Source organism: Lepisosteus platostomus, chromosome 15, assembly GCF_059453375.1.
Source record: "Lepisosteus platostomus isolate fLepPlt1 chromosome 15, fLepPlt1.hap1, whole genome shotgun sequence".
Lineage (NCBI taxonomy): Eukaryota > Metazoa > Chordata > Actinopteri > Semionotiformes > Lepisosteidae > Lepisosteus > Lepisosteus platostomus.
In genome coordinates, this window is record NC_142625.1 from 4,840,408 (window position 1) to 4,865,315 (window position 24,908).

At 40.5% G+C, this 24,908-nt stretch overlaps 2 long non-coding RNA genes across 5 annotated transcripts in view; both read left to right on the forward strand.

The window, feature by feature from the left end:
• Positions 1 to 24,908, forward strand: part of LOC148647728 (uncharacterized) — a 492,485-nt gene that overhangs the window by 163,272 nt on the left and 304,305 nt on the right. The gene's annotated exons all lie outside the window — the stretch shown is intronic.
• Positions 205 to 10,808, forward strand: LOC148647735 (uncharacterized). 4 transcript variants are annotated; one of them, XR_015926753.1, is made up of 5 exons: positions 205 to 1,108; positions 1,978 to 2,347; positions 6,586 to 6,633; positions 6,774 to 6,839; positions 7,749 to 10,808. It is a non-coding gene; the product is annotated as an uncharacterized LOC148647735 (long non-coding RNA). The 4 variants fall into 4 exon arrangements; XR_015926755.1 differs by having other exon boundaries at positions 205 to 920; XR_015926752.1 differs by having other exon boundaries at positions 729 to 1,108; positions 2,240 to 2,347.

Below are 24,908 nucleotides of genomic sequence, written 5' to 3' on the forward strand. Positions count from 1 at the left end.
CTGGGAAACCTACAGTGAGGAGAGGAAGGGGCGGGAGAGCAGAAGCTCCGCTCAGGGCCATGCAGTGAGGAGAGGGAGAGCAGGAGAGCGGGATCTCTTCTCAGGGCTGGGGCAGCGTGGCGCAGTGATGACTGGGAGGGGAAACCAGACTTTCGGTCAGGAGCAGCCTCCTGAGAGCCGCCTGGCCACACTTCTCACCCCGAGTGCCCCTGAGCTCTGCGTCTTCTGCCAGTTCTGCCCCAAGGACAGCCTCTTCGCCCACAGCTGCTCTGGCCACCTCATGGCCTGCTACTCCTGCGTCAGCAAGGTGTGTCTGGTGTGCAGGCGGCCCATCCAGGCCGTGGTCTTCACCTGCTGCAGCTGAGAGGACGCCTCAGTAAGCTTCACCGGGCTGAAGTCCTCTCAGGGTCTGGGAGAGGCTTGAGTTCATGTAGATGTACAATTGGCAGAGGCAACACTGACAGTGACCTGTTTCTGGACTGAACAATAAACTGATACAGCTGTTCTTTTTCTTTTTCCCGTTTACAACCGCTTTTGGGCAATATATGCCAGGGACCTGTGCAATACATCTATATTTATATTCATATTGTGCAATACAACTTTTTTGTGTACTGTAGTGTTCTAGATTGTTCTTTGTGTGTTCTGGACTGTCAGTAACTCTTCTTAGTGCACTTCTCACTGTACTGATTGTATTGTATTATTATTGTATCATTCATTACAGTGTTGTCTGTGTTAAGCTGCTGTTGCACTGCAATTTCCCTCACAGGATCAATAAAGTACAGTATCTATGTGTGACCTGGTGGTGAATAGCTGTCTGTTATGCCACATCCGGTAGATGGCGCTGCCTCTTAGATAGCGGTGTCTCTTAGTTTCTGCCAGTGAATTTCAAAAACAACAAACTGCTGCAGAGAGTTGTAATGGTAAATACTGTGTTGTTTTCCTATTTACACTCTAAATGAGATCTCAAATCAAAAGTATTAACGAGTATAAAAGTGTATTTCATAGACAAGATTAGTAAAATGGATGTTATATTTTAACCGAGTGGACTGAAGCCGTAGCCTGAATTTCTAGACATCTACTCGGGCTAGGAAAATCTGTTTACTCATTTGTAAGTAATGTTTTTTCTACGTTCCCTGTATTTTATGTTCCTTATACTTTACCGAGACTTATGTTTAGTTGTGAAATGGGTATAGCACCGTTTGCCAAGTGTATGCCATTGTAAGAGTATTATTCAATTTTCCGTTGTAATGTAGTTCTCAGTGAGGGTAGAGCCGAGAGGTGACCTGCGCAGCCTGTGAGTTGCCTATTTTTACTCGCGTTGCGTGGCGAGTTATTTCAATTTAAACTGCAATGTAATTCATTTTTTGTTCAGTGTAGATGTGATTTTCTAACGGTTAGATGGAAAACCAAGAATCTTGAAACCGTCAAACTAAAATGTGTTTTTTACCGTCAAACTAAAATGTGTTTTTTTTCCATTTCTTTTTGTTTTTTTATCAGTTCCCAAACTAACAAAACAGATCAGGCACCATACTTACCTGGAAATAAAGAACTCCAAAGATATATCTGTGTCCTGTGCTGGTTATGCTTTGCCAGGCTACACATATGTTGGAGTTTTTGGTCAGTGTAAAACCTTGATCACCAAAGCTATGGCTTACAAACAAAAACCACTCTGTAAGACAAAACAAAAACCACATGGCTCTTAAGTAATGAAGCTGGAAATGTCTTTATTTTAATGAAAAGGACACATTTTCATGAGTGGTTCATAAGTTTGTTGTCATATACAGAACACAATGAGACAGTTTAGACTCATTTCTGGGCAGTCAGCCACAGTCCCTGTAAGTCAGACACTGGATACAAAACCCACACCACCACCCATGGGTGTGAAGTAACCAGTAGAGCTGCTTCGCTTCAGCACTTGGGTATGCTTCTCTGAGATCTGTACAGAACTGAATTATTTTACTTTGTCTTTTACCCAAGTACACATCACAGAGGACTTAACCTGGACCCACCACACCAACACTGTGGTCAAAAGAGCATGGCAGCGCCGCTGAAAACTGAACAGCCGGACAGCAGTCTGGGTCTGGCAGTTCTTTACTGGAGTCGTCTGTATAATAGCAAAAATAAACACGAAGATGTGGACATGTAGAAAAAATATGAACCTTCACCACATCCTGACTCGCTCTGTGTAAACAGTTCTATTTGTGTTGCACTGTTCATGTTTGTTATGTTGGTTCTGCAGCCGGGCTGGAGACTTTTGCTGATGGCTGTTCTGTCACTTTAAGAGACTTCAGTACAGTAGTTGGTGATGTCATCACAAACCTCAGTCCATACCTTCTGAACTGTAGAGGTGAGCGATATTTTAGTTGCCCTGAAAAGAAATGGATTTATAACCAATAGGATCTTATTAACATTCCACTGTGCAGGGGTATGTGTTCAATTGAGTACTGTAAGCATTATGTGACTCTGTTACTCTGGTGTATTGCATTGTAACGGTTCTTGGGGTTTCCACCCTCGCTGCTCCTGCCCTGCCCGTTCGTCCCTCACTGCCTGGACTCGAACCTGGGTCTCCGGCGTCACACAACAGCGAACTTGCCATCTGAGCTAAAGTACACCTCCCTCAGCCCGGGAGGCTGAGATCCCTGGTATACGCAGGGGCGTATTCGTTACACCCGCAACTACTGCTGCATGCTGTATTTTTGTGCATTTGATAAATAAACCTTGATTGATTGATTGATTGACAGAAGCCTGCAGGGGAAAGGCTGTCCCACTGCCAACCCACACCACCCCCTGACTGGGCACTGAAAAGTAAACACTGCTAATATAATCCAATCCTATAACAAAGTGAAGTTTTTTTAATCAAATCTTGGATTTTAAGTTTTAAATACAATTTACAGCCAAGACCTTGGATAGCAAATCTTTTTTACAGATCTCTTAAATATTTTTTCTTTACTCCCCCCATCAAAACAAATGTCTACCTGGGTAGTTAACTTTCAGTATGTTGTCAACAAATGCCCAGTTCTGCTTTCCCTGTTGCTGAAAGCAAGAAGGAGAAAATAATTATATAAAACTAAAGCTTTCTGTGCAGCAAGGTCTGATGTCTATGCAGGCAGAAATACTGCAAATCTGATGTTAGTCTGAAAGAGATATGAAAAAGCATTTTTAATATTCTTTTGTACAAAATAATAACAATAATAATTAATAATTGCTTACACTTATATAGTGCTTTTCTGGACACTCCACTCAAAGCGCTTTACAAGTAATGGGGACTCCCCTCCACCACCACCAATGTGCAGCCCCACCTGGATGATGCGACGGCAGCCATAGTGGGCCAGAACGCTCACCACACATCAGCTATCAGTGTTTCAAGTCCTCTCTGCACTTGGGAGCCATCACTTCTCAATATAAAGGAAAATAATCTTTTTATTGCATTTCTTTAAAGAAATAATGATTTTTACAGCAATATTCTATTAAATGCAGTTGATAGAAATTGTGATTTAACAAATACAAAAACAAAACATTTTTCCACAGAACTCAAAATATTTTCAATTACATTTTAATACGTTGATGTATTATTCCAGAGTGAAATATTTGAATCAGTACCCGATATAAAACAAATATTTAACAATATATTATTTACTATTTGTATATTTACTAAAACAGAGACATTCCAACAGTGTATAATTAAGAAATTAAAAACGTAATAGTTTAATCAAATTAACCACGTCTCTATAAAGTGTTTTACTCATTAACGATATATTGAAGGAAAATGTTTCCCTTAATTCCTACCACTAGTAGCAATAATACAGTTCAAAACTGTATTTATTTAGACAAAGAATAAGCAGCTCTGAAAAAGTCCTTTAGTTCACTTTAAATTTTAAATCTTTAAGTTAAAATATACTTTATTTTTAGTATCAGTTAAGCACCCCGAAGTAGATTACAAAATGTCTACAAAATGCAGATTACTGCAGCTTTTTGTTCAGTATGTTCGCTTTGGATGTTAATGCTTTTAAAAACTTATTTTAATCAGTTAAATCTCGTTTAACTGTAGGTCGCGCTTTTTATAGAACTGAAAAAACACAACCGTCACATATTTAGAGACGCTTCATTTCTGAGGCGAGGAAAAACCTTCCACAAATAAACTGGGATCACTTCAGAAAAAAAAACCTACAGAAATTCTCTAAATGAACGGTAAAATTTGCCATATTGAAAAAATATATTTTTTAAAACAAATAACTGGATGTGCCGTTAGAGTGACTTTAGTGGACGAATTTAAAAAAAGTTTTGGATTCAAACAGAATCCAGAATAAAAATGCAGATCTGTCTCCAAGTAACCCAATCATATATAAACAAACTTTAAATCGTGGGGAAAAAATAATACGATAAACGTGTTTGTGTCCTTTCTCCTAATCATCCCACGATATACTTGAGTTTTACAAGCTCTGGTCTGAAATCAATACTTTTAGACACTCGGGTACGGCGGAGACAGCCCGGTGTGAGGACACCGGACTCTCCACACAGACAAGGCTGCTGCCCGGTGTCCCTCACACCCGATAGGGAGGTCCGGGGACAGACGAGCACTTTGAGTCCGGCTCGGAAAGGCGTCTAGTTGATCTCTGAACTGAACCTTTCTGCCAACACGGCAGTGTTTTTAAAACTAGCCTTTCACTTGCGTTCTTAAATCACCCTTTTTGAGTCTCCATTAATTTGAATCATCTCCCAATACCCCCGCAAAACAAACCGGGAATGTGCTCTACAGCTGTACTGATAGTATAGGTGCAAGGATTATATTATATTAAATATATTTTTTTAATATTTTTAAATTGGAACAAAACTTCCCATAAGAAATTGTACATTTATGGCACCAGTACTATGGTATGGTACCCTGGTATTTTTGACAGTACCATAGTAGGAGTACCATGGTACATATACTGTATACCATGGTACTTTTAAGGTGTTGTGGTACATTGATGTTTTGACAGCTGTATGGTACAAGTGTGGTACTTTTAGGGGTACCATGGTACATAACAACATTTTTATTAAAATGTGATTGATAGATAAATAGGCCCACTTTATTTATCCTGAAAAAGATAGCAGAGAAAATAGAAAGCCAACATAAAATGTACAGGCTATTTAAAACATTTTAGGGTTTGGAATGAAACACACGATTCATTAACCGGTTAACTCCAAATGTGTTAATATGTGCATCAATACAGAATATGATCATAACAGTAAACGTACAACAACAATAATAATAATTTCACAGCTGAAGTTAAAGGGAACAGGGCATTTAAATGGAGACTGGCTCGAGTTCATGATGCTGGTTCTGCTGGCCTACACCACACTGACCTTTCAGAATCTTTGCTGGATTAAGTAGCTTCTGTCTCATACAGGCTCTGATTTCTGCTTGGGTCTTCTCGGTGAACACAACTTTTACTTCAGCTAACGAGAGAAAGAGAGCAGAAAAATATTATTTATCTGAACAAAATAGACTAAATGATGATATGACTGTTTATGATGCTATGCTTTTAAATGGGTCACTAGGCTTTTTGGGGATGAAAGTGACATTGTGACATAGCTGTGCCCCAGGGTCAAAACTTTACCTTTGCCTACTGCCCTGTCTCTCTCACACCTGAAGAAGGCTCCACGGCCGAAACGTTGTGTTCTCTTTCTTCTTTTTTTCAGCATGGAATAAACCTATAACTTGTTCCTTTGCAGCCTACGCATGCTGACGCAGCTACCCACCTGAACTAATAGAGGCTATTGTTGTTTAACATAGTTGTTCTTCCTTGTTTAACTACAGTTGTTCAGGTCACGCATTGACAACCAAATACAAGAAAATGATTACATCTCAAATAAATAAAAGCTATACACCTATAAGGTACTGTAGATGTAGGCCTGCCTAATTAAGTGGCCAGTGAGTGAAGGTTCAAGGTAGGTTTTTCTAATAAAGTGGTTGGTTTAAGTTAATGTTAATTGTTTTTTTTTTTACTTGGCATACCTCAGTGGACTCATTGTTCAACACTTTTCTCTTCTTAATACAATGTCCTTTTCCGAATTTCTTTGCGTCTCCACTGTACTTGTCAGCCTGTTTCTTATTTCAGTGAGTTCAGCCTTGTCATCTGTAGGAGATAGTAGTTCAGGTGGGTAGCTGCGTCAGCATGCGTAGGCTGCAAAGGAACAAGTAGTAGGTTTATTCTATGCTGAAAAAAGAAGAAAGAGACCACATTGTTTCGGCCGTGGAGCCTTCTTCAGGTGTTCACACCTGAAGAAGGCTCCACGGACGAAACGTTGTGTTTTCTTTCTTCTTTTTTTCAGCATGGAATAAATCTATTACTTGTTCATCTGTAGAAGCTGACATGCTGTAACTCACTTAACCCTATACAATGAACCTTAGACTACTACTAAGGGGTCGCAGTCTAAAGTTAGAAGAAAGATATAACTTTGTTAACATACCTTAGTACTAAAATCTACTGTATGGATACACTGTACATTCCTGAAGTTATTAACTTACCTAGTGTTAATTATGTTGCTGGCATATGTAGCTTGCTGATTTGTTAATAATTAGACATTTGTCTCTAACTGCAGCACAGTGAAGAGGAATCAGACAATGTGATTGAAAATGACAACATGCAGGTGTGTATATTTCAATCCTAAAAAAAGAAAAAGCTTTGAATTGAGTTTCACTAACTACATACAGTAGCCCGATCACAATATAAGTTGTGTTTTAGTGGAGAAGATTTTGATGTGACTAACAAATTTGTTTAATATTGCAGCTAAGTGGTGAGGAATCTGATGAGACCCCAAATGAGGAGGATGATTTTCATAATAACGACTTACAGGTGTGTAAATTACAATCCTAAAATAACAAAAATGTTTCTCTAACTAGACACCCCGAGTCAAAATGCAAGTCATGCTATTATTAGAAAAAATGCTGTCATGATTGATTAATGTGTTGAACATTGCAGCTAATTGGAGAAGAATCTGATGACACCCCAACTGATGAGGATGATTTTCATAATGACGACATACAGGTGTGTATATTCCAATCCTGAAATAACACAAGATCTCACGTGGGACAATAATATCATCGTCATCTCAACCGCCATCATAGTTCAGTTTGTGCTGCCAGCTACCAGTAATGCAGTACACCTTGTTAGGTGTTTTGTGTGGCTCCATCTGGAAAATTCTTTAATACTTGTCTTTTTAGTTTGGTCTATAGACTGTTCTCTGCATGCAAGGATATAAAAGTCCGCCATGTCCCAACAGGAAAACTTGTTTGATGCCTCTTTCAATCCGGACAAAAAGATCTACACTGTGTCATATCTGACCATGGGTGCACTCCTAATACTTACAGTATGATGGCATTTATCTTGAGACAAATTGTCAACAGCAGCTACAAAAGATCTACTTGAGCTGTTAAAGTATATTGTGCCAGGATGTGTTCCAAAAACAAAACGCTTTTCTAGACAAGCAGTTTTTTATTGGAACGACAAAGCCCAAGTGTCATGATTGTAGTCCCTCCCCATTAAGGTTGCTCTGGCTCTTTCACTTCTGAGTTGATTTTGTGCACCTGCCCCCTGTTCCAGCCCATCTTAACAGCCAGACGCTCACTCTGTTCCTGGCTCTGCGTTGGTTCCTGTACCAGGCGAGTCCGGGACCTGGAGCGTCTGGTCCCATTCCCCCCTTGTTCCCCCCGACCCTCCACAGGATCCCGCTCCGGTTTTTAATCCCGTTTGTCTTCGTCTCAGATGGATCGCCCGGCTCTGGACATTTGCCTCATCTTGGATTTCCCTTTGGACTCCCTTTAGGTCAGTGTGCCTTGGACTCACCACCCAGAACACCTACACACCATGGACGCACCCGTTTTCATTCCTGACCCCTGCATGCTTTTTTCCCTGTGTATTCCTCACTCTTCCCAGATTGTGCCGTCTAAATAGGGTCCTGAAAGACGCTTCTTTACACCAAGACCACTACATCATTGGACACTGCTCATATAACTGTCGCTTATTAACACATCTCACACAAAGTGTCAGGGACTGGGGCCTCCTGTGGGCCAATTCAGCATTTGCTTACGAGGATGTAGATGGGAAACTTAAATCTTTTCAGTGGAACCCAAGCTGTAGCATCACAAATTTTTAAGTATTTTGTTTGCTTTCCAAAAAGTGCTTAGATTTGGAGAGTCAGTCCTACAAACTGCAAATGAGGATGTTAGGTGTTTTTTGGAAGTAGGTCTTATTTTTTAAAAAGATTTAAAATATTTTATTTTAAGAACATAATTCGTATTTATGTTATTTATGTAAGTGTATACTTATTTATTTTTCTGTTACTTATATTTCCATATTCATTTGTAAATTAAGTGAAAACTTCACAATAAACATCCTTGAGATCCTTATCCAAATTGTTTTTGTTTCTGTAGCCTAATTCCTAGCTGTGAGGGACATATGAACCAATGCTCAGGCTCTATGTGTCTGCAATATGGCGACAGTCAAACATCATTATCTTTTTAGAGAGGTTCATGACATTTTTAACGGGTCATTGATTTGTATGCGTTTTGTCTACCACACTCAGTTACAGTACATTCATTTGTCAAAGAGTGGTAAAACAAACCATGGTAGACTATGGTACAATAAGTGTACCACAGTGTACCCTTAAATGTACCATGGAACTATTATGGTACACACCATAGTACACTATGGTACAATGAATGTACCATAGTGTACCCAAAGATGTACCATGGTACGCTATGACAGTACCATAGTACACATCACAGTGTACCATGGTACATACCGTATTGTACCACAGAGTACTACAGTATACCATGGTAAAAGTTCTTATGGGTAGAGTGAGGTCAACTATTTATTTAATAATAGTATCTTCTTTAATTCTTTTAGAATTAACTAAATCTTTACTACTTTTAATTGCATGTTTTCTTATTTTAAACTGAATAAATTCCCAATTCCTAGAAAATGATTTATCCCGTAAAGCTTCTTCATAACTCTAAGAATTGAAGTAGCATCCTTAACAAATTGTTCATCATCCAAGAGATTCTTGTTAAACTTCCAGTAAATTTAGTTTTTAGTTTCAAAGGACCAGATGTACAAAAAGATTCCCTTGTGATCAGTTAAAACTGCTGGACTTGTGTTAACATCAATAGTTGGACTTTCTCATTCTTTCAAAATCAACTACAGATCAATTCTTGTCTTACTCACGGGTTCAGACATCTCCAAATATCAATTACCCCCAAGCCCACATACAAGATTTCCAATTCCACTGACTCCAAACTACTATTAACCCTTTTATCTAAAGACTCATTAGGTACAGTATTAAAATCTCCTCCCAACATTATCTTTGCTTCAGAGAATCTATCTGAATCCTGTTTTATATTCATCTCAATTGTGCAGATTCACCACCATCACTGCCCTTCCTCTGCGTTGTGTTGTGGAATCAGATAAATGACTCAGACCAGGAGAGCACAGTAAAAAAGTAAAGCCCAGATGAGACAGGCTCCTCCTTGTTCATCTGACAAGGGTCGACCTAAAGAGCCACAAAAAAAACATCACAGATAACCAAACTTATTTTAATTATATGATTACAGCTCCCACTCCACAATCTTATTTTAAACACAAATACTAAATGATAGTGGATATATACAACAAAGATCAGCACACAGCAGAGACAGCGATCTTACCAGGAGTGCACTCCCAGGCGGGACAGAGAGTGATCAGTGGGAAACTGGCTCTTATAACAACTTTCCCGCACGGAAACCCCCAACCCCAAGGTTAACTTATGGTACACTAATTAATATGAATTATATATCCTTCCCAACCCCACCGGGAAACCTACAGTGAGGAGAGGGAGGGCAGGAGAGCAGGAGCTCTGCTCAGGGCTGTGCAGTGAGGAGACAGTGAGGAGAGGGAGGGTGGGAGAGCAGGAGCTCTGCTCAGGGCTGTGCAGTGAGGAGACAGTGAGGAGAGGGAGGGCAGGAGAGCAGGAGCTCTGCTCAGGGCCGTGCAGTGAAGAGACAGTGAGGAGAGGGAGGGTGGAAGAGCAGGAGCTCTGCTCAGGGCCATGCAGTGAGGAGACAGTGAGGAGAGGGAGGGCAGGAGAGCAGGAGCTCTGCTCAGGGCTGGGGCAGCGTGGCGCAGTGATGAGTGGGAGGGGAAACTAGACTTTCGGTCAGGAGCAGCTTCCTGAGAGCCGCCTGGCCACGCGTCTCACCCCGAGCGCCCCTGAGCTCTGCGTCATCTGCTAGATCTGCCCCAAGGACGGCCTCTTCGCCCACAGCTGCTCTGGCCACCTCATGACCTGCTACTCCTGCGTCAGCAAGGTGTGTCTGGTGTGCAGGCGGCCCATCCAGGCCGTGGTCTTCACCTGCTGCAGCTGAGAGGACGCCTCAGTAAGCTTCACCGGGCTGAAGTCCTCTCAGGGTCTGGGAGAGGCTTGAGTTCATGTAGATGTACAATTGGCAGAGGCAACACTGACAGTGACTTGTTTCTGGACTGAACAATAAACTGATACAGCTGTTCTTTTTCTTTTTCCCGTTTACAACCGCTTTTGGGCAATATATGCCAGGGACCTGTGCAATACATCTATATTTATATTCATATTGTGCAATACAACTTTTTTGTGTACTGTAGTGTTCTGGATTGTTCTTTGTGTGTTCTGGATTGTGAGTAACTGTTCTTAGTGCACTTCTCACTGTACTGATTGTATTGTATTATTATTGTATGATTCGTTACACTGTGCTGTGTTAAGCTGCTGTTGCACTGCAATTTCTCTCACGGGATCAATAAAGCATTTATGTGTGACCTGGTAGTGAATAGTTGTCTGTTCTGCCACATATATATAAAGGTGTATTTTATAGACAAGATTAGTAAAATGGATGTTAGATTTTAACCAAGTGGACTGAGGCCGTAGCCTGAATTTCTAGACATCTGTTTACTCATTTGTAAGTAATGTTTCCCACGTTCCTTGTATTTTATGTTCCTTTATTCTTTACCGAGACTTATGTTAAGCTGTGAATGGGTATACATGTAGCACAGTTTGCCAAGTGTATGCCATTGTAAGAGTATTATTCAAATTATCGTTGTAATGTAGTTCTCAGTGAGGGTCGAGCCGAGAGGTGACCTGCGCAGCCTGTGAGTTGCCTATTTTTACTCGCATAGCAGGTTGAGTTATTTCAATTTAAACTGCAATGTAATTCATTTTTTTGTTCAGTGTAGATGCGATTTTGTAACGGTTAGATGGAGAACCAAGAATGTTGAAACCGTCAAACTAAAATGTGTTTTTTTCATGTTTTTTTTTCCATTTCTTTTTGTTTTTTTATAATTTCCCAGACTAACAAAACAGATCAGACACCATACTTACCTGGAAATAAAGAACCCCCAAAATATATCTGTGTCCTGTGCTGGTTATTCTTTGCCAGGCTACACATTGTTGGAGTTTGTGGTCAGTGTAAAACCTTGATCACCAAAGCTATGGCTTACAAACAAAAACCACTCTGTAAGACAAAACAAAAACCACATGGCTCTTAAGTAATGAAGCTAGAAATGTCTTAATTTTAATAAAAAGGACACATTTTCATGAGTGGTTAATAAGTTTGTTGTCATATACAATACACAATGAGACAGTTTAGACTCATTTCTGGGCAGTCAGCCACAGTCCCTGTAAGTCAGACACTGGATACAAAACCCACACCACCACCCATGGGTGTGAAGTAACCAGTAGAGCTGCTTCGCTTCAGCACTTGGGTATGCTTCTCTGAGATCTGTACAGAACTGAATTATTTTACTTTGTCTTTTACCCAAGTACACATCACAGAGGACTTAACCTGGACCCACCACACCAACACCGTGGTCAAAAAAGCACGGCAGCGCCTATCCTTTCTCCTAATCACCACGTGATGTACTTGAGTTTTACGAGGTCCGGGGACAGACGAGCACCCCTAGTCCGGCTCGGAAAGGCGTCTAGTTGATCTCTGAACTGAACCTTTCTGCCAACACGGCAGTGTTTTTAAAACGAGCCTTTCACTTGCGTTCTTTAACATCATTACTATAGAGTCTCCATTAATTGGAATCGTCTCCTGATACCCCCGCAAAACAAACCAGGAATGTGCTGTACAGCTGTACTGATACAGTATAGGTGCAAGGATGACACGTGTACAGAACCGTAAAATATTCTCTGTGGGTTTTGGAAGTGTTGTATCACAGTGAATGTACTATGAGACCTGCATAAAAACCTCGATAGCGAATGATAACGTTTAATTTGCATTCTTGCAAAACCTTATTCTTTCAAAATTACAAGACCTTGGTGAAAAAGTGCATTTGATCTGACAAAATGAAAGTAAAAACGTTCAAGTTCAATATTAATTTGTATTACATTAAAAAAATACACATTATAAAATAAAAATGCTTTTATATTATTTCTTAAAATATTTTTTTAATATATATTTTTTAAGATTTAAGAATTGGAACAAAACTTCCCATAAGAAATTGTACCATGGTACATTTAGGGTACCAGTACTATGGTATTTTTCACAGTACCATAGTACATATACCAGGGTACTTATACTGTATACCATGGTACTTTTAAGGTGCAGTTTGGTACGTTGAAACCTATTTTAACCTATGATGTTTTGACAGTAGTATGGTACAAGTGTGGTACTTTTAGGGTTACCATGGTACATAACACTGGTTATTAAAATATTATTGATAGATAAATAGGCACACTTTATTCATCCTGAAGAAGATTGCAGAGAAAATAGAAAGCCAACATAAAAAGTACAGGCTATTTAAAACATTTTAGGTTTTGGAATGAAACACGATTCACTAACCGGTTAACTCCAAATGTATTAATACGTGCATCAATACAGAATATGATCATAACAGTACAAATACAACAAGAACAACAACAATAATAATGATTTCACAGCCGAAGTTAAAGGGAGCAGGGCATTTAAATGGAGACTGGCTCGTGTTCATGATGCTGGTTCTGCTGGCCCACACCACACTGACCTTTCAGAATCTTTGCTGCATTAGGTAGCTTCTGTCTCATACAGGCTCTGATTTCTGCATGGGTCTTCTCGGGGAACACAACCTTTACTTCAGCTAATGAGAGAGAGCAGAAAAATTGTATTTACCTGAACAAAATAGACTAAACGATGATTTCAGAATATAACCTAAGCCATCAACACTCACCACTTATAGCTTCAGCCTCCTCTCAGGACAGGGGTGGCCTTGTTTCACCGTTAGACAAAGAGCCCAGGACACAGTGAGGTGCCATTATGCCGTAGTGTACAAGCCACGCATCAGATCATTTGTGTATTTTGCTGCAGTTGCCCGGGAACAGTGATTCCTCAATGTGATGAGCTGGACATCTTACAGAGGAAGACAACATTTGGAGAAACACGTGTGAGGAAACAATTGAGCTACCTGTGTGCTTGCTTGTGATACAGTACATGTGTGCACCTTCTGCTCAATTATAAAGCATTAGAACTGCAAATGTGTTTGGTGTTTGGTGGTAGAAGGAGTTCGAGGATGTTGTTCCTGGAATAGGTCTGGTTAGGGAAGCTGGGAGGGATACAATTAAATTCTTCAATGAAGCAACCATCTCAGGCAAATCTGGAATGACACTTGGAAGATAATTACAGTAAATTAATGTCACACTGGCCAAGTAAGTCCCAAACAATTGCTGGCATGGCAGGCTACAGAAACAATCATAACAGCTTGTTTTTATCAGCTGATACGACCGTAAACAAACAAAAAAATAACATACTTCTAAACATACTTAATGCCTGTCTGAGGTTCATATTTTCCTTCTCAAGCTGTTTTATTTTGACTTTAAGACTTTGCACCATCACGTTTTCTTCCTCTTCATCCTTCTTTTGTTCACAGGCCTGTTAGGTAAAATATATGCCTTTACTCAGTGGCCTGTGACAAATGACTATCACAATAACATAATATTTCTCGCCAATTATGTAGCCTATGGTCAAGGCAATCACCTGATGTTGACTTTCTTTATACAGATGCAGCCATTCAAAACGAGCGGGTTATACCGCGGTAAAACGCGGTGGGCATGTCCCGGTATAACACGGGTTACTGTATAATACCATATAATACCTCATAATACTGCAAGAAAGAAAATAGTATCCGGAATTAGCGCCAGGTGGAGCTAATAAGGCTCAACCTCTCATGTTTGAGCTGTCACCATCAAAGTCTTTACCGAAGATATTACTAATAGTATTATTAATGTATGACCTTGGACAAGCTGTAAACTCAAAGTATTACCCTGGTCCACATTCTTTGTAACTGTCTTCGTAAACGAAAATACTTTTTTTCATTGACAAAAAGTAACACCACAGCATTTCGTTGATCCAATCACGTATTCGTTTCCAATCATGCAAAGTAATTCTTGAGAATCTCCGATTCACCATGCCTTTCACATGCTCATAAAAGATATTAATTTAGGAACATAAACATATTACTATATGTAAACTGTACTGTATATGACTGGTCTTGCTATTTTAAAGAAAAATACACAACAGTATTCCATTTCTCCCTAAACATTTTAAGCATCAAAGTCTTACATGTGGTTATTTCGGAAACGTTTTTACGTGCTCCTTGCTCCTTCTGACCATGTTACTGTACGTTTATACAGTATTCAGTACTTTGTGAGAAAAGTGATAGTTTTAAGCTTTTCTGTGAATACACTCGATACTGGAGTAAACAGAAGCATACTTTTAGAATTTGATTAATAGGGAATATAATATGGAATCGCATATCTAAAGAAATTAATAACGATATAATTATATTCATGTACTGTAGCACAGTTGTACATACACATATCTATTGATATGTGTATGGCTGTTTCACCACTTGTCATATGACAGTATCAGAAGCGTGATGGTTTAAGTGCCCAACTTGTAAGTGATAGGTTGGGTGTTCAAATCCAGCTATCACAGCGAGTTTTCTTTTAAAAACCATTTCCTTGAAAAACTAAAAAAGCAATATTATGGACACTCTATTGACTTTTTTATATTTCTAAATATCACAACATGTTCGAATCTAAGTCATTTATTAACAACGGATAGTTTCAAACTGTTACTGATATCATTATCATCAATATGTGAAAAAAGTGAATCCTGTTTTTTATGGTCTGTAGCTCAAATCCTGCTTAACTAAAAATTAGACACAAGAAGAGTATTATTGGACAATGCTGTGAGGATAACGATATTAATTCAAAGATCTAAATATATTTAACGCATACGCCTGACATTAGAGAGTGTGTCTGTTCGCCTGCACGGTGATGTCGCCATCTTTCATGTCACACTGTCTGTGTGGTGAGACGCAGTGGTGGCCGGGCACGGTGTGGTGCGCTGGCAGCTGTGTGCTGTGATGCAGTGGTGGCCGGGCCCCGGTACCGCAGGACTGCTACAGATGCAGCCATTCAAAGTGCGCGGTACAGACACCGCAGTACAGATACCGCAGGTAAGATGACACGCGATACCGCGGTGCGTGATTGGTTGACCGACAGGGGCACTCGTGGTCCGTTGGTCTGTCGTAGAAAGACTTACTGTACTGTAAACGTCTTTACTGTGCCTGTTGTAGATATTGAATTTTACCACTGAAGGGAAATCTTAGTAGCTGAGCATTTAAAGAATAGGAGCATACTGTAACGCGTGTGAAGGCCATAAACGATATTAATTTTGGAACGTAAACATACAGTATATGGCTGGTCTTGGTACTTTAAAGAAAAAAATACGCACCAGTATTCCATTTCTCCCTAAACATTGTAAGCTTCGAAGTCTTTAACTAACGTGATACCGGAGTCAACAAGCATACTTTTAGAATTTGATTAAAAGGGAATATAATATGGAATCGCGTATCTAAAGAATTTAATAACGGTATGATTATATCCGTGTACTGCGGCAGGACTGTGTAGGGCTGTTTCGCCTACCTGATCATGTGAGCTGTCTTGTAGCCTACTGGTCTAAGTGCGTGACTACCAACTGGCAGGTTGTGTGTTTGAATCCAGCTGGTGCTGGACTCTTCATTTTTATTTATTTATTTTTTAATCGCGTAACATAAACATATTACCGTATGCAAACTGTACTGTATACAGTATGTATATGTATATTTAATGTCTTAACTGTGCCCGTTTAATTGAATTAAAAAAAATATTTAACACGAACATTAAGCTGCTTACATCTTCCGCCTGAGAACAGTCACCCGTTGCTACCCAACGCAGAATGGTGATTGGCTGACACCATCTGACACCCCTCTGATTGGAGAAAAAAGACGTGCTGGTGTGCTATACCAGGAAGAGGATTTCTTTCAATTCTAAACGTGTATTTTAAAAGTTTAAGAAGTAAAAACCTTACAGCGTACACAGATTTCTAAACTGATCAGGATCGTTATCTTTGTCTCATGCATAATAATGTTCACCGCTCTGTCCAGCAAATTAATAATAAACTTTATTTTATATAGCTTTTTAAACGAATAAGTAATTAGATTGCTCATAAACCTAATCACTTGCTTTTTCTTTTTATTTAGGCTCAGATTTCAACTATAGATCGTATTATTAATAACCATAATAACAACCAACCAACAAAAACAACCATATAAACATAATACCAACCAAAAACATGGATAACAACCACAATACAAAATCAAATAATCAAACCATTTTACACTCGCAAAGTCCTCCAATTATCATAATCCCGCCCCTTATGCAAAACCAAACCTTCCTCCCATCCCAGTTTATCCTGTTTATCATAAACAAAATCCACCTCAATTTTCAACATAAAGCATTACACAAAATCAATACCTCAACACTCCATACTCAACAACGATAATTCACAAACAGCCAGAACATGTAACTACACATTCCCAAACATACCTACTTTCCATAGCCCCGCCCCTTATGCAAAACCAACATCCCTCCCCTGTTCTCTCTCTCCCCTGGCGGTTGTAATTGTTTTTATTTTCAAATAAATTTTAGCAAAGTCATGTATTTTAAAAATCTTAAGATTTTTCTATTTATGTCTTTATTTAGTGGTTTCATTAGTGACAAAGGCTAAACTTTCTTGGAAAAATGTCTTTTATGTAAACCATGTTTGCTATTAATTCATTCAGGGCTAAAATATGTTCATTGTCTTCTAATGAAAGAAGGGTTCCTTTCGCCGTAGTCGAGAGCCTAGCCTTTAACTAGTAAGTACTGTATTTACTGGGTTTTTGAGGGAGGGGGGGTGTCTTTCACTGGAAATCTCGCCTCCTACTTTGAAAATACCCGTGAAACCGGTTCAATTCGTCACAGCCAGCACTCCTGCAGAGAGGGGGGTTGTACTTGCAGTGTATACAGTACACGCGTTATGCTCTTCGTTAATGTCTGTGAAGTTTTATTTAATCTCTGAGCCATACTGATTCTTCTGGAAGCACACCAGTATTCCACTTTCTCCCTAAACATTTTTAGGATCAGAGTCTTACATGTGGTTATTTCGAAAACGTTTGTACGTGCTCCTTCTTACCATGTTACTGTTTACCGTTACTGACCATATTAAGTTTAAGTGCCTGTGGGCACTTTTCCTGTCCGTGGGGGGTGGACCGTCTTTCATTAGAAGGTTAGTCTGTTCTACTCTGAGAATGTAGGGGGGGTGGGAAGTGCCCGCGGTCATTTAATTAGTATTAAAATCTTAGTTATCTTTCTAGTTCACAGGTTTGCATGCATAATTTAATTTTGAAAGCCACTGAGACATCAGGTACTACTGTTGTATTTATGAAAAAGAAACAAAACAAAAAACATACTAACAACTGTGCCATCCTACTCCTTAGTTAATACATTTTATTATTCATAAACAGTTAACATTGTTAGCAAAATATTTTGAATTATATTTAACCCTATTTTTTCTTTAGTTTTGTATTTAACTTATTATATGATAGACTTAATGTATATTAATGTATATTTGAACAATGAAAATATATTTTTACAAGATTTTACATTAAGCACTTAAAATTAATATGGTTAATAATAGTAAACTGTAACATGCTGTAACAAGATTGGTTAAACTTCGAAGAAAATCCTTTCAGAGAAAATGTTTCAGGTGTGAAGAACAAACCTGTTCCCACACACCCTGCCCCCACTACCATTAGAATATACACAAACATTTTAGCGTTTCATTCTGAGCAGAAGACCCTCACACCTGAAGAGTGCTGGCTGTGACGAATTAAACCGGTTTTACAGGTTTCAATCACAGATTGGGACTCAGTAAAGTAACACACAGCGCCACTGGATTTGATAATACTGTACCTAACCAAAATCCGCAATATGGAAACAGAACCTGTGTAATTGTTGATAGATGATGTACTCGTAACATTTTTTCAAGACGAACTACAACATTTAAAAAATGACTTGTATGTACTTGATATCTCTAATCAATCCACGGGTTCCAGCACAAAACGAAACTAAAACGCATACCGTTTAGCGCTTCTTATTAGTTGCTCAAAAGTAATTTGACCGTATGAAATGCATAATATAAACCTAGAAACATATACGTGAGCAGTACTTAAGCACTGTAGTATCGGTGTTAAGACATACCTCTCAAATACTGTAAATCAAGTTAAAAATATCTCAAGACCGATTCTGGTCATAATGAAACCATGTTTCGTGTATGTTTTCTTTTTCATCTTGAAATAACTCATTTCTAAATACCTTTTTCACTGTTAACATCTTGTAGCAACTTTGCGACAAAATATACACTCTGACAGTTCATCCTGCTACCAACATTAAATAAAACAAATCTTAAGATTTCTATATTTATGTCTTTATTTAGTGGTTTCATTCGAAGCTTACAATGTTTAGGGAGAAATGGAATACTGGTGCGTATTTTTTTCTTTAAAGTACCGAGACCAGCCATATACTGTATGTTTATGTTAAGATTTCCCTTCAGTGGTAAAATTAGATATGAATATTCAATACTTAAACGGGCACAGTTAAGACATTAAATATACATATACATATTGTATACAGTACAGTTTGCATACGGTAATATATTTATGTTACGCGATTAAAAAATAAATAAATAAAAATGAAGAGTCCAGCACCAGCTGGATTCGAACACACAACCTACCAGCTGGTAGTCACGCACCTAGACCAGTAGGCTACAAGACAGCTCGCATGATCAGGCAGGCGAAACAGCCCTACATAGCTCTGCCGCAGTACACGGATATAATCATACCGTTATTAAATTATTGAGATACGCGATTCCATATTATATTCCCTTTTAATCAAATTCTAAAAGTATGCTTGTTGACTCCGGTTTCACGTTAGTTAAAGACTTCGAAGCTTACAATGTTTAGGGAGAAATGGAATACCGGTGTGTATTTTTCCTTGTGATATTTTAAGCTCTAGTTGAATGATAGGTGTCGCATTTTAAATCATTTTCGTAGCTAGAAATTATGAAACGCCCTGTTAAAAGCAAGGAAGTTTTTATGCCCCGTTGAAGTAAAACAAAATGCCTGACAAAGTATGGCTTGGACAGATTCCAAGTGCTTGTACAAATGTGCTAAAGAAATTATACTTTGAGTATACAGCTTGTCCAAAGTCATCCATTATTAATACTATTAGTAATATCTTCAGTAAAGGCTTTGATGCATAAATATTTCTGATAAAGGTAGGTTGTGTACTTCTGTCCAACTGAGCAATCTTGCTTTCATAATATATACCAACATTTTAATGACTGATGATTAACATGCTGTAATACACAGTTCAAAATTAAAGGCTCAAATGCTGTACATGAGAGGTTAAGCCCCCCCTGGCGGTTTTACAAGGCGACGCCGGATAGTTAGTCACGTGACACACGTGACACGCGTGATACTGCGTGATACTGTGATACGCCCACCGGGGTATGCCGCGAAATACCTCACCCATTTTGAATGGCTGCATCTGTATCTTGTCTCAGCATCCGGTACATCAGTCTGTGATCCAACGAGGTAAGTTAAGGCGAGCAGCATCTTCAGGGTGAAACAGTACTCCCAGGATCTTAATGGGTTCCTGCACCACCATCAAACCACCAAACGTATCACTCCTGTCTCTCCAAGTGCCCCAGTACCTTATAGAGCTCTTATTCCTGTTTAAAGTAGCTCCCAGACAGTCTTCGAATTCTTGAGCTATACTGAGCACCCTGGCCAAGCTGTTTTCTGAGCTCAAAAACAGGGTGATATCGTCGGCATAGGCAATCACCTTAACCTGCCTCCCTTTGCTTCCTGGAACTATAACACCTTCTACTTGTCGGTCTGTCCGTATACGATCCAGGAATGGCTCTATATACCGGACATAGAGCAAGGGAGACAGAGGGCACCCTTACCGTACACCACACTCACCCCCATTCTCGCCAGGATCTCCCACAGAGCCCCGTGGTGGACTCTATCGAAAGCCGTGTTTTGATTCAAATTCACGAGCATCAAAGGTAGTCTTCTGTCACTCACCCATTCGGTGATGTCTCTTACCAACTACAGATTCCAGTCCATCCGCCTTCCAGCCACTTCATACGTTTGGTCTTCCCGCACCAGGTACGCCATGATGTTCCTCAGTCTCCTGCTCAAAACTCTAGCAAGGATCTTGTAATCTGTGCACGATAACTGTAGGGGTCTCCAATTATCAAGATGGGCCTTATCGTCCTTCTTCTTATAAATCAGGGTCAATATGCCCGTCTTCATTGAGGGGCTCAGCTCGCCCAGTTCTAAAATCTCCTTAAAAACCCTCAGCAAAACAGGCTCCAACTGCTCCCAAAAAACAATATAAAACTCAACGGGCAGGCCGTCAACACCTGGAACGGTGCCCTTCCGCAAACCCAACATGGCCGCCTTTATTTCTTCAGATGATAAAGGACAGTCCAGATCTTTGTCCTCCCAGTTCCTAATACGCACCTGTGCCATCAGTCCTCCACGCACCTGCTCATCCACCTTCTTCTCGGTGAAGAGAGCCTTGTAGTAATCTTGTAGTAATCTGACGCACACTCTATCAGGCTGGTAATATCTTCAGTCACCACACCATCCCTCCTGACCAGTTTCTCTATATAACTTTTTTCCTGTTGTTCTTTAACACGGCTGAAAAACTGGGCTGAGCACTGCTCGTCTTTCTCCAACTGGGTGCCCCTCAGACGGAACAAATAATCTTTAGCCCGCCGCAACCATTTCTCCCTCAACAGTGCACGTACTCTAGTAGAGGCCCTCAGATCGAAATCCCCGCTCCGGTTAGCCTCCATATAAATCTGATCTAGCTCCTGCTGAAGCCTGGTTAGTTCCTCCCTCTCTGCTCGTCTTCCGGCCGCACAGAAATCCATGGTGACCTTAGCAATGACCCTCTTGCAGTTCTTCCACCACCCAACTTCCGTCTTGAACTTCTCCCGCATTTCTTAAAGATGACCTAAAAGGCGCACAATCCTGACCCTGTACTCTCTGTCATCTAAAACCGTTTTGTTAAGTTTCCAAAAACCAGCTTTAAAGCCATTTTCTTTAACTTTGAAGGTCAGTACCAGCAACGCATGGTCCGAAAACCATGTAGATGTTACAGTTCTATTCCGAATCTCCAACCTTAATCCATGAAAAATGTAATCCAGACGCCTCTGCATCCTCGATTTATCCCATGTGTAGTGTTTAAATCCATGAAACCCATCTTTTAATTTAAACCCCCTAGTGATTTGTAAAAGTGAACTGACCCCACCACCCTGTGCGTCCACCAAATCCATATTAAAATCGCCTCCCACTATCAAACCTCTGTTCGTATAAAGAACAGGCTCTAGATCTTTCAAAAAGTTGCTCTGCAGCCTTCTATCTGCAGGCACATACACACTCACCAGTCTCAAAGCCATGTCTCTCCATGTGCCATCCACCACCAAAAGTCTGCCAGGGACAATTATTCTGGTATCACTCACAACAAACTCAGGGGAGCCACAAAGGACACCTATCCCTGATGAATGGACCCCTCCTACACTCCACCATGATCTTCCTTTTTTCCATTCTTTCTGAAATAGGTCCACATCCCTATTCCCTGCCAAGTGTACCTCTTGGAGAAAACAGATATAGGTGCGCTGGCAGCTGTGTGGTGTGACACAGTGTACAGTGTACCGTGCGGGCACGGTGCAGTGTGCTGGCAGCTATGTGGTGTGACGCAGTGTACGGTGCGGGCACGGTGAGGTGTGTTAGCAGCTGTGTGGTGTGACGCAGTGGTGGCTAGGCACGGTGAGGTGCGCTGGCAGCTGTGTGGTGTGACGCAGTGTATGGTGCGGGCACGGTACAGTGTGCTGGCAGCTGTGTGACGCAGTGGTGGCCAGCCACGGTGCGGTGCGCTGGCAGCTGTGTGGTGTGACACAGTGGTGGCTGGGCACGGTGCGGTGCGCTGGTAGCTGTGTGATGCAGTGGTGGCTGGGCACGGTGCGGTGCGGTGCGCTGGTAGCTGGTACCCTATTAATAAAATTCTAAAAGTATGCTTCTGTTTACTCCGATATCGAGCGTATTCGCAGAAAAGCTTAAAACTATCACTTTTCTCACAAAGTACTGAATACTGTATAAACGTATAGTAACATGGTCGGAATAATAATAATTGCTTACACTTATATATAGCGCTTTTCTGGACACTCCACTCAAAACGCTTTACAGGTAATGGGGACTCCCCTCCACCACCACCAGTGTGCAGCCCCACCTGGATGATGCGACGGCAGCCATAGTGCGCCAGAACACTCACCAAACATCAGCTAACAGTGGGGAGGAGAGCAGAGTAATGAATCCAATTCATAGATGGGGATTATTAGAAAGCCATGATTGGTAAGGGCCAATGGGAAATGGGGCCAAGACGCCGGGGTTACACCCCTACTCTTTTCGAGAAACGCCCTGGGATTTTTAATGACCACAGAGACTCAGGGCCTCAGTTTTAGATCTCATCCGAAGAACGGCACCTGTTTACAGTATAGTGTCCCCATCTTTATACTGGGGCATTAGGACCCACATGGACCGCAGGGTGAGCGCCCCCTGCTGGCCCCACTAAAACCTCTTCCAGCAGTAACCTTAGTTTTTCCCGGGAGGTCTCCCATCCAGGTACTGACCAGGCTCGCTAGTTGTGAGTTGCAGAGTGATATGGCTGCTGGCCATAAAAATGTGATCCCACACAACCCAGATGGGACTCGAACCCACAATCCCCAGCGCCGGAGGCTGATGCCTTATCCATTAGGCCACCCCAAAAGAAGCAAGGAGCACGTAAAAACGTTTCCGAAATAACCACATGTAAGACTGATGCTTAAAATGTTTAGGGAGAAATGGAATACTGGTGTGTATTTTTTCTTTAAAATACCAAGACCAGCAATATACAGTTTACAGAATATGTTTATGTTCCTAAATTAATATCGTTTATGACCTTTAGATGCGTTATGCTCCTTTTCTTTTTATGCTAAGCTACTAAAATGTCCTTTTAGTGGTAAAATTCCATATAAATATTCAATATTAAGCGGATTAAAACGTGCACAGTAAAGAGATTAAATGATTTAATCTTTCCACGACCGAACAACGCACCACAAGTGCCCCTGTCAGTCATTTTGGCCAGCCAATCACGTACCGCTGTATGACGCGTTGTGACGCGCTATGATGTAGGGATTTGCCCGCGGTACGGGTTGGTATGGCTGCATCTGTACTTCTGCAGGATGGTTCTGAAAAGAGTTCGATGTGGGCTTTATTTGTTTCTTTGTTGATGGTGCACTCCTAGAACAAAACTGGAATTAGGCCATTAGATTTACGCTCACTGACCTCTTTATTAGAAACACCTACCTATTAAAAACACCTTGTAGGTACACAGTTAGAGACTCTAGCTCATCTGCCTACCTAATGAAGTGGCCAGTGAGTGTACGTGTTTCTAATAAAGTGGTAGATGATGTTAAGTTAAAATTAAGTGTTTTTTTTTTACTTGGCATACCTCGGTGGACTCATTGTTCAACACTTTTCTCTTCTTAATACAGTGTCATTTTCCGAATTCCTCTGATGTCTCCTCTGTGCTTATCAGCCTGTTCCTTATTTCAATGAGTTCAGCCTTGTCCTCTGTAGGAGACGACACTCTGTAACTCACTTAACCCTGTACAACGAACCTTAGACTACTACTAAGGGGTCGCAGTCTAAAGAGTTAGCTAACCTTACAGGGAATGATCAGTAGCGAACTCTAATTAAGCTAGCAATTGATTCAAATAGTTACAATAATTATCGATAACTACTGCTTAACCTTACTAACGTGGGCCCATTTCCTCTAAGTTAGCAATGTTTGAATAACCCGAAAGTTCACTAAAAAGTATGTTGGGACTAAGTAGCGTTAACCTAGAGCTGAGGACACAAAGTAACGTTAGCTGTTAGCTAGTAATCACTGGCGCTTAAGAGCACTTCCCTCCTGTCTCAGGCACAGTGGCAGGGTGAGCCAGGCCGTCCTCCTGACGAGTTGAGGGTTTATCCAGCATACCAGGGATTCTCTGTCATGCTCATCCGGAGTGTATTCTCCCTCTATCACCTTTAGCTTGCCCACATCTGTGGCACCATTGTGAAAAACTAAAGGTGCGTACATATTGTTATGCTAGCTACAGCGATGCCGGCTGACACAGTAAATGTCCGTTACGTCAGTTGCTACTTGTTCGCGAGAGAACATCTAAAATACTGACGCCAGCGCGGGAGTTCTATACGCGCAGCTCTCTCGTTTATACCAGGAACAAGTTACAAAAATATAGCCACACATGCTGAAATTAAAAAAAAATTAAACAGTATCTATCATATGACAGAGAACTACAAAGCTGTATCACGCAGCTTATTTATATTTCCATGTTCATTTGTTTGTAAATGATTTATTAAGTGAAAACCTTACAATAATTATCTTTGAGACCCGTTTCT